General features: G+C 35.2%; 1 protein-coding gene across 3 annotated transcripts in view; it reads left to right on the plus strand.

The window, feature by feature from the left end:
• PELI1 (pellino E3 ubiquitin protein ligase 1) overlaps positions 1–14,533 on the plus strand; it is a 64,843-nt gene that overhangs the window by 35,364 nt on the left and 14,946 nt on the right. The window contains exon 1 of one of the 3 annotated variants that reach the window (XM_047744919.1): positions 2,420–2,520. The exons of the other annotated variants lie outside the window; for them this stretch is intronic. The gene's annotated coding sequence lies outside the window, so the exon portion shown is untranslated. Of the gene's footprint in view, positions 1–2,419; positions 2,521–14,533 lie in introns of those variants that run through there. 3 annotated transcript variants of the gene reach the window in all.

The following is a 14,533-nucleotide window of genomic DNA, read 5'->3' on the forward strand; positions in this document are numbered from 1 at the left end:
CTCAGAGGTTAGTTGTGTCCAAAGGTGAAATCAAAACCTAAACTACAACTTATAAGAAGAAAAACAGGACCATAAGAAAAGAAACATCTGAAAAGGCCTAGAAATTATGAGGTAAGTATACTTTGTTTTGTTTAGCCTTTTTCCAGAATGATTTTTAAGTTTTCAGGGTACTATAAGTTTATCACTGGTCCTGAAGCTCAACTGAGATACTTGCCTGAAGTTCAGACACTGTAGATAGAGACCAGGAAGTTTAAGATACCTGTAAACCAAGCTAGATATGGAGTAGGGGGAAGGTCACTGAAATTCAGGCCCATTTGTCAACATTTGGGAACTTTGATTCCCACCAACCAAGAAAAGTGCTTAAAGTTTTTGTTTTTGTATTTGACTGGTCTACATGGTATTATTAATCAGACATTCTTATAAATAAAGCACATGTAAAAAGCAAAAAGTAGGGGCATCTGGCTGGTTTAGTAGGTAGATCATCTGACCCTTGATCATTGCAGTCATGAGTCGAACCTCACATTAGGTGTAGAGATCACTTAAATAAATAAAACTTGAAGAAAAGGAAAAGAAAGAAAAAAGTAGAATTCAGACTGGGAAAGAAGAGCTTGGGAATTTAATTCTAGCCCTTCCATCCCTTATGAATATGGGTCTTTGTCTCATTTATAAAAATAACTCACCATACTCACTTAGAAAATATGGAGGTTTTGTCGTTAATGTTTTCTTAGAGTTCTTTAAGAAAACTGTATTCCCTCAGGAGACTATTTGGTATAAACACAGAGCTTGAAATACATAAGGACCTTTTATAACCTTAGTGCTCTAGTGTTAATCATTAAGGTAGTTCAGGAGCTACTTATATCTCAGTTACCTTAGTTGTTGAGCAAGAAACACACTCCCAAAATTAAGAGAGTTGATATGTTGGTCTAAAGACTGGCACGTCCTCAGGTTTTGTTGTAGACTCAGGTTTAAGGCATAGTCTCACAACTACATTCTATTTCGTATGAGTATTGGACCTGTCATGTCTGGCTTCTTGAGCAGTTTCATCAGCCCAGAATCACATGACAAGGCAGGATCACCAAATAGCAAAATCTTAGAATATGCCCAGATCATTTTTACAGATTTATTTCCTGAACTGGACATGCATCTACACTAGTTAGACAAAAGCAGACCACTGGAGCAGATTTTCTTCATGGTAACTGAAGTGGACCTGCTGCCAGCAGAAGGGGCGAAGGAAGCATTATGCAGATTTACTGAAGAACAGCTTCAGGGGATATGATGCAGATATGGAATGCTGGGAAGTAAGAGAAGTAAACTTGCAGCTATAATATGGTAGGGGGTTATTTTATGACAGGGTGTTAGGTAACAAGGTATTATAAGACTTAGGCCAACTGAAAGCATTTTTGTATAAGGGAATATCAGCCCCTGTTAGTGGGTGGAGAGTATGGATGGGTTTGCATATACAGCTCACTGAACAGGTATGAACTAGCCTTTACTCTTGTGACTTAATTGGCATGCTTTAAAAAAAAAATCTTAAATGTAATTAAGCACAGAAAATCTTAAATGTAATTAAGCTCACCTTTGACTGTGTAGAGGAATAGAGAGGAATAACTGAGTTCCATGCACAACCCTTCACCTTAAGAAAACACATTTCTTAGGAGGAATGGGGGAATTTGGAGTAGCAGGGAATTAACTCTTCAAATGAAGTTTACAAGTGCAGCTGAAGTATGTAAGTAGGGTGCCCTCAGTAGCTATTTGAGGAATGTTAAACAATCCCAACTCACCGCTGGGTATTGCTGTTGATTCTCCATGTTCATGAGCACCAGATAAATCTAATTTATTTTAAAATACAAAGCTAGAAATAAAAAAACATGATCAATTGAAAATGTGATTGAATGTTCAGCTGTTCTTATGCCTGGGTTAATGTAGTGTTTTGTAACAAGACCAAAAAAGTCTGATTCATTAGATAATGCCAAATGGATACTATTTCTTTATATGTGAATTGCATTGATTCTTCTGGGTTTTTTTTTTAATGGAATATTTCTTAACAGATTTTTATATTAAATCTGTTAAAAATAGGTTATTACACTATCATGGAAAGGTAGTTATACCTCTGACATTTTTAGAGCATTTATATAGTTAATTCAGTCAGCCTTTTAAGAAATAGAATACTGCCTTATTCCATAACTTGAAATTAAGCCTGTGTTAAAAACTGTTCTGTGCTTCCCTCTTACTTCCGTTTCTTCCCTTTTGGGCTATAGGCTTCCTTAGGGAGGACATGAGGGAGAACTGAGTTCCTACTTCAGCCAATAGAATTTAGAATTATATAGTGTTTACCTATTTTGCGTAACACAGGCCCACCCACACACATTATGAGGTGCTTAAGTGAAAGAACACTGAGCAGACAGCTATTCCATGTGTGATTCTGAGTGTAATTGGGAGATGCTTTAATACTGTCTGGATTTTATCTGCTGGTGAGAAGATTGTTTATCTAGCTTATGCTGATAGCAATGGAATAAAGAGGTAGGTATTCTATAGCTTTATTTTAAGTGTCACATTGTCAGTACTTCAGGTTAAAGGTAAGGTTCTAAGAGGAACAATTTGAATCATAATCAGATCTCTTATGTTTAATTTTTTCACATTCAGCTTTAGAAGTATGTTATGTATGAATTATATTTCCTTCTGTCTTAGAGAAAGGTTTGAATAAATCTCTAGCTCTGAGGCTTTTGTGTTTTTAGGGAGGCTTTACACTGTTAATCTCACCTCTCCATCAGTCCTGAGAAAAATATCTATAGGTGTTTATTGCCTCTTGACTGTTGGTCAACAGAAACCTGCAAACTTTTCATGTGTAATATTTTTCCAATCCAAGCTAGTGTACGTAGCTTTTTTTTTTTACACGCTTTAGAACTTAATGTCCATTGTTTTCTTTTGAATTATTAAATTTGTGAATTATGTTGCTCTCTGAAGAAAATTGTTTGGAGGCCAGAATGATGGTGCTGTCATTGTACTTTGATTAGCTATTGAGAGTTTATTCAGAATCTTGTTGTTTGACCATAAATCTCCTCTTGAGATTCTCTCAAGAGATCTAGGCCTTTGAAATAAATACAATTTACTATTTAGACATTTTCACAAGGTAGGAAAAAATTATTAAGATTTTTTAAAAATATTGAGTCTTGCTTTATAAGGATTTTAAGTCATGTTTCTATCCTGAATGTTTTGTTGTTCTTCCTCTGATATGATGGGAAGAAATTTAATAATTTTAGATCTGATCTTTGATGAGAGGGGACTCCTTTCTGCTTTAAAATGAACAATCATAAGTTCCCAGTATTCTTTTCTAAAGCATTGTGTTTTCATTAAAAGAAAGGGTTATAATTGAGGTTTATTTTTCTTTTTATAGGAAATTTATTAAAAATTGAATCTTTTTGCTAAAATACTGACATGCTGCCTAGTAATGTGTGTTCATTTTTTGTCAGATTTTCTAATTTGTTTGTGATGGGAAGTATTCACTCTCTTGTACATGTATAAAATGGAAGTAATGGGAAAAGTTGCAAATTAGGAAAAATTGATCATAGTAATTTTGCATAATTAGGGTATTTGTAATGTGATAATATAACAATAATCAGAGTAGAGAGAGGAAATTTGTAAAACTACCTCAGCTGTATATATGTATGTATCATTTTCCTAATGAAAAGCGTTTAAGTAGGAATACCACACTGAGTGATTTAAAATATTCACTCTGCTAAAAAAATAGATGTTCTTAGCCTCCCACACACAATGTCTCTAAATTACTGCTATAAAAATTTATGGGGAAAACATGATTTGGTCAAAGAAATATCAGTCGCTACTTTGAGAACTTTTCATGAACTAAAGAGAAAACTAAAATTCTCAAAAGATGAAACTTCTTTTTGTCACATGAATAATAGTTGTCATCTTGTAATAATGTTCTCTTTCTTTAGGTAGCTAACCTTACTTTTAGAAACAATATTGATGGTTCATTTGTAATTTGAATTTTCAACTACATTTTTCCCTTCCTTTTTAATAGAATTTATAATGGAATTATGAAACTATGAAAGAGTTAAAAGTTAACTTCCCTTTAAGAGCAGGGAATACATACACTAACTCTGACTTAGGTTGCTGTTTTTCCCCGTTTTTGAAAATCAAACATTTAGACCACATTCAACCTTGACACTAATTGCAATGATTTTTGAGGCCTTTGATTGTATTTCAGAGCCTGTTACATGTTACAAGTAGTAGAAAACTAGAAATTGCATGGTGTCAGTTATCTACCAATAATAGATTATACACATTTGTTTAGATACCAAGAAATAGAGATGAATCTCTGAGAAAATAAATCTAAAATGATGGAGCAGAATTACTAAGTATTAGTAAGACCTACTTGTATGCCTAACTAAATATAGTGGGTATTTAGCAAGTACTTTTTTAAAGAAAAATTTACATTACATTAGGTCCTGGAAAATCCCTGGTTTAACCCTCACAGTTTGAATAATTTACCAAGCAGATGGCCCAACATCCAAATCTCAAAGCAACTTTGTTGTTCTCATTCAGCCCTGGTGACAAATTCTATGAAGTGTGGAAAATACTGTTACCATTTTATAGGTAGAGCAAATCACTTGCCGCAGAATAGGTTTAATAGATTCAAGAATTTATGAAGGACCCTGGATATAGCCCTCATGACTATCCGGGGCCAGAATTCTCAGGGTTGGCCCTAGGCAGTCACAGCTTGAACTTTTGCAGTGTCTTCTCTAATCTGAAGAAAACACCATTGTAATGAAGTAATTTAGTGAATAATTCAGGAAAGTCCTTGACTTTATAGCTTTTCAAGATTTTGTTTTAATGAGGTATACCAGAATTACACTTTGATGCTGCTTTTTCCTAACCAGTTCCCTTTCTATTCCTTTTCCTCCCAGTTCTATTCCTTTTCCTCCCAGTTCCCTTTCTATTCCTTTTCATAAACTATTTAAGACGAGGATTCATTCATGTGTGTAGGTGGACAGAACTCAAATTCAAACACTGTTAAAGATTTCTACCTGTAAAAGTACATATATTAACTGAATTTACATGTATTAACTGACTTAATCCACAGAACAACATAATGAGGTAGGCACTATTATAACCCTGACTTTATAGATAAGAAAAATAAATGTAAATACATTAATTCAGAAGCTATGATACTATTGCATATACAGAGTGTTTTCTAATAAAGCCACCTACAGTAGATTAATAGTAAAGTTGCCCTTCTGTGTCATAACTTCTTTTTCTTTCTTAAAGAAAAATCCATGAAACATAGTTCTGCAAAATTCTAGTCATTGTGGGAAATGGATCGCTTTGGGTCTGGTATCACTTAGTCTGTTGAGTGGCCATACTTGTATAACAACCTTCTTGACCAGGGGGCTGTGTGAATTGGCAGTTTCACATCAGAGAAAGGATGGGAGGCTTGGGAGGTTCTGTGACTTGATAGGACCAGCACAGCATGGAAATAATTGTACTTTTAGGTTGTGAGAAGGCTGAAAAGTCAACTTAGAGTTTTGAATTTGTTCTTTAATGCCTTTTATTAATTTAAGGGGCTATTTTGTGTATTTTCTGTTTTTATTGTTTCGTTTTTACTTTTGATTTTGGAGTAATTTTAGCTTATAGAAAAATCAGAAAAATAATTTGACTAGTTTACATATACCCTTTATTCAGCTTCCTCTAATGTGAACAGTCTATATAATCAGATTATTTTAATCAAAACCAGGAGATTAATGTCTGTACAATAAGATTAACTAAACTATAGATCATACTCAAATTTAACCAGTTTTCCACTAATGTCTTTTTCTGTTTCATGATCCCATACCCCAGGCAGTTACTGCATCTCCTAATCTCTCCCAGTCTGGGAATTTCTCAGTCCTCCTTTGTCTTTTATGACTTTGGCACTTTGAAGGAGTACTGAGTTATTTTGTAGAATGTCTGTCAGTTTGCATTGGTCTGACATTTTCTGGTTACTAGATGGAGATTATGCATTTTTTGGTGACATACCATGGAAGCAATGTGTCCTTTGGTGCAGCCTAATCAGAGGATACATGATATCAAATGTCTTATTATAGATAATGTTATCCTTGATCAGTTGATTAAAGTGGTGTCAGCGAGGTTAAAACACTGCAAAGTTTGTTTTCTCCTGTATAAATAATAAATGTCTTGGGGGAGATATTTTGAGACTGTTCCTGCCTTTTTTTATTATTTATTTATTTGAGAGAGAGAGAGCACACGTGCACAAGTGGTGGGGGAGAAGAGAGGAAAAGGGACAAGCTGACTCCCCACTGAGTGCAGAGCCTGACTTGGGGCTCAATCCCACAAGACCCTGAGATGATAACCTGAGCTGAAATCAGGAGTCTGTTGCTCAACTGACTCAGCCACACGGGCGCCCCTGTTGTTGCCTTTTTAAAAATGCATGTAACTTGGTCAGTGTTTCAGTAAAAATAAGGACTAGAGAAAACCCAGGTTATTCTCTTTCTGGAAGAAATTTACCTGTCCAAAATAATTATTACATCATACTCCTTTTGGAAGGGCCCATAACCTACATTAGATTAATATGGTTTACTGCTGGAATATAAAAAAAAGATGACGATGGGCTCAGTGTTCCATTTTTAATTTCATAGGTTAGTATACATTTAAAGTGGTTGGCAAAGAAACCATTTTATCATTTTTTCCATGTTTAAATTTTATTCAAGGGACTTTTAAATTCAGTTTTAAACAATTAGTTGAATTACTGAGAAAATTTAAAATGGCTAGTCAGTATTACTTTATTCCCGTGTTAGGACAATAGCATGTATCATGTAGCCTGTAAACTCTCTTTAAAATTTTATATTAGGAATAGTTAGAGGATATTCTTGCTTGTTGTTTACCATTGTAGTTCTCTCTGTACCCACCCCCTGCCATGTACTTTTAAATTCCATTATTTCAGCAGTTCCAGAGAGCTAGCGTTATAACCTCAGTTTTCTTATCTATAAAGTAAGAATTGAAATAGTTCCTACCTCATTAAGGTTGTTCTGGGGATTAAATCAGTTAATACATGTAAAGTGCTTAGAACAGTCCTTGGCACAGGGACAGAACCCAGTAAGTGTTAGCCACTATGAAAAAAAAAGTAGCATAAGTGTGAGTTGACTGCCAGTGTTGAGTGCTGACTTTAGAAAATGATAGAATTTTCCATGGATATACTCTTACCCGATGTTTTTGTTCCAAATAGCTGTCAAAGCCCACTGAATTTGCTGCTTTCTACAGACTTTTGTTTGGGATTTTAGTGGTTAAACCTAAGGGATTCTGGTCTTGCTTTCTGAGAAGCATATTCTCATTTTAGGAACTTTGGAAATCTGAAAGGGTTGCACACAGGCCAAGTATGAGCAGAGACAGTAAAAATGTTTGAGGCCTTATTTGAGTCTTTTAAAATACATTTCTAGGGGCGCCTGGGTGGCTCAGTGGGTTAAGCCTCTGCCTTCGGCTCAGGTCATGATCTCAGGGTCCTGGGATCGAGCCCCGCATCGGACTCTCTGCTCAGCGGGGAGCCTGCTTCCCCCTCTCTCTCTGCCTGCCCCTCTGCCTACTTGTGATCTCCATCTGTCAAATAAATAAATAAAATCTTTTAAAAAATAAAAAATGAAAAATAAAATAAAATACATTTCTAGGTGTAGGGTATTAAGTGATCATTTGAGGTCAGCCAATCAGGAATACTGCCCTGTAGTTTTTTCTTGGTTGTTACTTTTTAGGGAGTACATGAAGGCTTCTGTCCATAAGCTGTCTTGACTCACTTCCAGTATATTTTTTTCTTTCCGATGGTACCAGGAATTTGCCTTAGTGTAATACCTGCTTTTCATCTTGGTTTCCTTTCTCCCTTTCCATTTTTTAAATAGCCATGCAAAGTCCACTTCATATACTGAAGCTTTTATTGTTGGTTGCTACCAGGAAACAGGATTGACAAATACAGTGAGCAGTGAGGAAGTGACAGTTTCAAACAATCTCAAAAAACACTAGTTATAGTTGCATAGTTGTTACTATTCCATACCAGAGTAACTTGTTTAGTTCATTTCACCCAGGTATACTTTCTAGTCTCTCTCCTAACCCATAGTAGAGTCTCCTGTTCTTATTTAGGAAGTACCCCCACCCAATCTTGTATGGGATTTGATTTGTGGTATCAGAAAACCCAGACTACTTAACTTGTAGGAGCCACAGTTTCTCTATTTATAAAATGGGGATAAATGAGTTAATGTATGTTGAATTAATATATGGGTTTCAGTTCTAGCTTTGCCAGATATTACCTTTTTGGCCTTGAACCCAGTAGTGGCCTTTCTGACTAACACACTCAGTTCCCTTATCTGGAAAATGGAGTTAATAAGACTTTCCTATCTAATTCACAGGGCTATTGTGAGGGTCAAATAAAATAACCTTATGTGAAAGCACTTTGCTAATTAACATTCTGTGCAAGTGCAAGATAGACTTTAATCCAAGGTTGATTCAAGTTGACACCCCTTTTGATTTAAAAAGATTCCCCTATGCTTTCCAAAGCTTGCTTTTAATTTCTCTAGTTATGGGCCCCCTAGGTCAAGAAGATATTTGCTTATCTGGCCCTCACGGATTAGCCTTTCTCCAAATGTCAGACTACCCCGCACTGTCTTGTAAGACTACTTCTGTGGTCACCCCAGCTCCAGTCCCTTTCCTTCAACCACTTAAGAGAGGTTGCTACAATATTAAAATATTTTAAATGCACAGAAATATTAATAATTAATCACCATCAAGGTAAGGTGATAGTTCAATTTTCACTTCCAGCCACTCTTATCAATTCTAAAAAAATACTGAAACTGCAGCTACCTTCTAAGCCATTGCCTAACACAAGGTTTAGTAATAACCATTTAAGACATCAGATGATGAGGTAAGAAAGCAAACATTTGTTAATTATCTTACTAGGTACCAAGTATTATGCCAAAAATAGGGGAAATTCCCCTCCTAAAAACAAGCTGTCATCCTCAATTTGAGATTAGAACAGTGGTTCTCATAGGGTGAAGGGTGAGAAGGTGGGACATTTTCGATCATCACAAGTAGGGATGCCACTGGCACCTAAGGGGTGGAAAGGCCAGGAGTGCTACCAAGCCTCCTGCAGTGAACAGGCCAGCCACCCCACAATATCAAAATATCGGTAGTGCTGAGGTTGAGAAGCCCTAGTTTAGAGGAGCAAATATTGTCCACGTGAAAGATGTTAACTGCTTTCCCATCAGGATGAAAATATCTTGTCCCTGTAAGTGGTAGAATATCAGTGTGTCATTTAGCTATCCTGATGGGGGGAAGACTAGGTGTTTGCACAGGGGGTATCCTGTATTTTGGGAAAGGGAACGTGGACTTCACTTCCTCCATTGCTATATTAAAAGGCTTAAAGTCATTGACAGGCAATATTAACCTCATATTCCTTTTGGCTCCATTGTTTCTTCTACCCTTTCTTTTATGGAAGAATGCTGCTTATTAATCCTGCTGATTGTGAAAGAAGGTGATTAGATTTTCACTCTTATCAAGAAACTGCTGTAAATTCACCTCCCTTCAATGGTAGCTTAATTGGTTTCATAAAATGGCTCCTCCACAAATATACCAAAACAGTTCTGTTTGAGTCATCCTTTTGAAATCAACCAAAGGGGAACTCTAGTGTAGATGGGAATCTGTTTCATTAGAGATAATATATGCAGTCCACACCATTTTTCACCATAAAAGAAGCATTTCATGTTTTAAAACATTTTCGTGTTTTTTTTTCTCAGCATCCCTTTGTGCCTATTCACTTCTCCACCAAAATAGAAGTGTTCAAAATATTATGTAAACATCTACGTAAGATCAGTTTTGCTCTTTGTTTAGTATTTGTTTTGCTTCTTTTTATTTTTCAGGGCAGGAGTTCTGTGTTTAGTAGGTAGTAAGCAAGAGGCTGTGTGCAATGTAAATAAAAGAAAAAAACCGTGTTATGCTGAGGGGCAGTTTGAACAAAGATTGATTTCCCAGTTTTCCTTCTTTTAAGTGAAACTGACAATTATATGTTAAAGAAAGTCATTCCTTTGGGAAGAGTTGATACAAAACTTTAAACAACAAATGATTAGAATGTTTTATCAGTCAAATTAATGAGACTGTTTATAAGAAAACTATATAGTTTATAGCTCTTTTTTTATGTTTTCCCAGCCTACACAGAAAATAACACTATTTTAGAATGCGTTTCTTTAAAACAATTTAACTAGGGAAGGTCCCTGCCAATGAAAACATGCTTACTTTCTAAGGATCAAGCAGAGTTTTAAAATAATAGGTATAACAGGAAGCAGCCTTATTATTAGCAAGATTTTTTTCTTATCATTTTTTCCCAGTCTCAGGTAGAATTGTGCTATTTAATGTTTTTGGTTTTTTTTTAAGATTTTATTTATTTGACAGACAGAGATCACAAGTAGGCAGGCAGAGAGAGAAGGAAGCAGGCTCCCCACTGACCAGAGAGCCTGATGTGGGGCTCGATCCCAGGACCCCGGGATCATGATCTGAGCAGAAGGCAGAGGCTTTAACCCACTGAGCCACCAGGTGCCCCATATGCTATTTAATGTTTTTTTTTGTTAGATCATTACATTGGGATAGAACTGAATATATGAGATCAAACCAGCTAACTTAATTGAGTATCAACATGTGGGGCCAGTAATTGAGGCACTGGAATATACTTTATAGAGATACTCATTTCACATTCTCAAGTGAATTTAGGAATGACTTTAGGAATTAATTTTGAAGAGTTCTGTATTTTATTCAGATTTTAAATATAGAGAATACAGAAGGAGGGTGGGTACAAGAGCACCATCTAGCAACTTGGCTTTGTAAAAGATTCTAAACCACTCAAAATCATGACTCTTCAGAACATGTAAAGATTCTAACACTTCTTTCCAACAAAAACCTGTCAACAACATGTATTAGAATTACAATGAAAGTTTCCAGAAGTAGCTTTCATAACATATGTTATTCATAGTTTAAGAATGCCAAGTTATATATCATTGTTTATATACCATTTTGAACTTAAGAAAACTTTATCTTGGGTGATTTAAGTGTATAAACAGTACTACTAAAGTGTTTTATTATGGGTTTCAGATTATTAGATACAGAAGTAAAAGCCAAGCTTGAGTGTGTTCCCATGATTGAAACTTTGATATTACTGATAAAATATCCCAAAATCTAAGGGACCTAAGAAGAGTAAGAATAATTGAAAGTCTGTTGATTTTCCTTGGCTAATTTGGCCAGGGTCTCTAGGAAGTATGGAATGGTGGATGTATGCTAGCCCTATTCCAGTTATTTGTCAAAGCTAAAAATTGTTCCTTTTGCTATCAAGGCGATGGGACTAAATCTATAGTCCTACATGTACATTCCTTATAAATTCTTATGTTAGAACCAGATGGTCTTGTATTTTTTACAGCTCTAAAATTCTCTTCATTCGACTTTAGTCCCATCATTTTTAGAAATGAGGGAACATTGCTTTGTTCAAAGAACTAGAACTAGAACATAGGCTAATATTTGTTAACCATGCTATACGCTAGTATCAGCCAAATATGGGCATTCATATATATCACTTTCAGATTTCAGCCATATATATGTACTTATTGATACTATTTAATACTATTAAATTGACTTACCTCTTTAAGTGTTTCTAAAAGGAACATTTTACTACTATAAATGGAAAATTATCACTTCCTAAAAATAGAAAGTAACTCTAAATCGGAGTCTAAATCAAGACAAAGACACAATATTAAAATTTAGTTTAAACTTTAAATTTAATTCTTGTTATTAAATTTTTAATTTTTTTTGTTCTTGGTTAGAAATGTGTCAAAGCAATGTTTTTTGTGTTTGATGGCAGTACTTTAATTTCTAACAAGAAAAGCACAGTTAAAGCTTCTAATTAAGCTTTGCTCAGCTTTTTGTAATGGGATGTTTCTGTGGGGGGGGATAAGAGGGTATGAATTCTTGTTTGTATATTAAAATCTGATTTAATATAGATTAGAAGGTCTTGGTAAATGGACCAAAATTGTTCTTGGGTTAATTTGAATTAATTTGTTTTAAAACTCTTCAATTTTTTCATTGAAGGTTTTAGTTAGCTTCATGTTATTTCTTTTTCTAAATGGAGGATATGATCATTATTGTTTATTTTACTGAAATAAAACATTTCTTTGGGGAGTTGAGAGGATTTTTTTTTTTCATAGGATTGTAGCTCTTTATTTTTTTTTTAATTTTTTTTAAAGATTTTATTTATTCAACAGACAGAGATCACAAGTAGGCAGAGAAGCAGGCAGAGAGAGGGGGAAGCAGGCTCCCTGCTGTGCTGATCCCAGGACCCTGAGATCATGACCTGAGCCAAAGGCAGAGGCTTAACCCACTGAGCCACCCAGGTGCCCCGAGAGTTGAGAGAATTTTGTAGAGTATTTGAATGGAGGAAATTTTTAAAAAATAGTTCTTAAGTATATTTTATTTATTTAAAATAACCTCAGTGTTTCTTAAATTTACTAACAATAAAAATTAGTGTGTTTGAATTGCTGGTCTAAATGGGTATGTCAGTTATGAGGGGTAAAAGAGGGTCAGAATGGTTAAGCCTTCTTTTACTTGTTCTTACTCATTGGGCTACAAATAGTCTGTTGCCTTCTCTCCAAAAGTGCTGCTGTAGAGGCTGTATTTCACTGTACTACAGAAGAAGACAAATAGGCATTTTTCATTCATTTTGTTTCCTGTGAAACTTGTTGGTGGAAGTATAAAGTCAGGAGACTGTCATGGGTTAGCTAGTAAGAGTTGTGAAAAACCTTTGTAACAGGTCTAACAGGAAGATCATGGAGAGAATAGATGTAGGAAATAACTAGTCCCATTAAGCTGCTGATGAAATAGATATAGTATTATGGGGATTGTTTATTGTAGCATTTCTTCTGGCTTATCAGAAATATTAGTCTTGTTTTTCCTGTCAAATTTATATTCTTAATTAAGCTTTTTAATTTGAGATCACTGTAAATTCATATGTGGTCATAAGTAATAAGACAAGAGATTCTGTGTACCCTTCACACAGTTCCCCCCAATTGTAATATCTTGCAAAACATAGTAAAATATCACAACCAGAATATTGACACTGGTAAAAAACAGAACATTTCCATCACCACAGAGGTCCTTTCTGTTGTCTTTCTGTTGCCACGCCCACTTCCCTTTTACTCCCACCTACTCCTTAACATCCTAGCAAGCATTTTTTTTTCCCATTTCTATAATTCTGTCATGTTAAGAGTGTTACATAAATAAAATCATTTATGTAACCTGTTGAGGTTAGCTTTTTTTTTTTTTAACTCAGCATCATTCTCTAGAGATTCATCCTTGTTATTTCTTCTGTGTTCCTTTTTATTGCTGAGTACTAGTCCACAACATGAATGTACCACAGTTTAATCATTCACTCAGTAAAGAACATCTGGACTACTTCCAGTTTTGGGCTATTATGAATAAGGCTGCTATAAGATATTCATGTACAGGTTTTATAACATAAGTCTTCATTTAATTTCTCTAGGATAAATGCCAAGGTGTGCCATATATAATTGTCTTAAATATTCCTTTACATACATTTGAAACCACCTCTGACAGTGTTAATAATTTTTGCTTTGACTTTCAGACATACTGTAGAAATCCAAGAAAAGGAAAGTTCTTTGTATTTACCTGTATTTTTACTTACCATGTTCTTTCTTCTTTTCTGATGTTCCAGGGTTCTTCTATCAGTTTTCTTCTTAGAGAATTTCTGCTAGCTGTTCTAATAGAGTAGATCTGTGGTGACAACTTCTGTTTAATTTTCTCTCACCTGATACTGTCTTGATTTCCCCTCCATTTTTGCTGGGTATAGGATTCTGGGTTGACAGTTCTTTTCTTTCAACACCTGAAAAAGATATGTTACTTTCTTCTGGCTTCTATGATGTATTTTGGCGTGGATTTTTTTAGGTTTATGCTCTGTGAGTTTTGTTCAGCTTGAATCTGTGGTTGTGGTTTCTTTTTCCCAATTTTGCTAAGATTGCAGCCATTATATGAATACTTTTTCAGTTCCATTCTCTTTCTTCTCTTTCTGGGTTCCAGTGATACAAATATTAGATCTTTTGCTGTGATCCCACAGGTTCATGAGGCTCTGTTCTTTCTTCATTTTTTTTTCCTCGTCTTTCTTCTTGTCTATTTTCCCTCCTCCTCCCCCTCCTCCTCTTCCTTCTTCTTCTTCTTGTGTATTTTCCCTTCTTCTCCTCCTTCTTCTTACCGATTTTCCCTCCTCCTCCCCTTCCTTCTCCTCTTCCTCCTCTTATTCTTGTCTGTTTTCCTTCTGTTGTTCCTCTTCTTCCTCTTCTTGTCTGTTTTCCCTCTGTTGTTCAGATTAAGTAATATCTCTCTTCTGGTTCACTGATTCTTTATTGTGTCACTTTTATTCTGCTGGTAAGCCCATCCTAAAAAGTGAGCATTTAAATTTTTGTCTCTTTGTCCAGACTTTTTTGTTTGTCCC

This window comes from Lutra lutra, chromosome 9 (assembly GCF_902655055.1).
Source record: "Lutra lutra chromosome 9, mLutLut1.2, whole genome shotgun sequence".
NCBI lineage: Eukaryota > Metazoa > Chordata > Mammalia > Carnivora > Mustelidae > Lutra > Lutra lutra.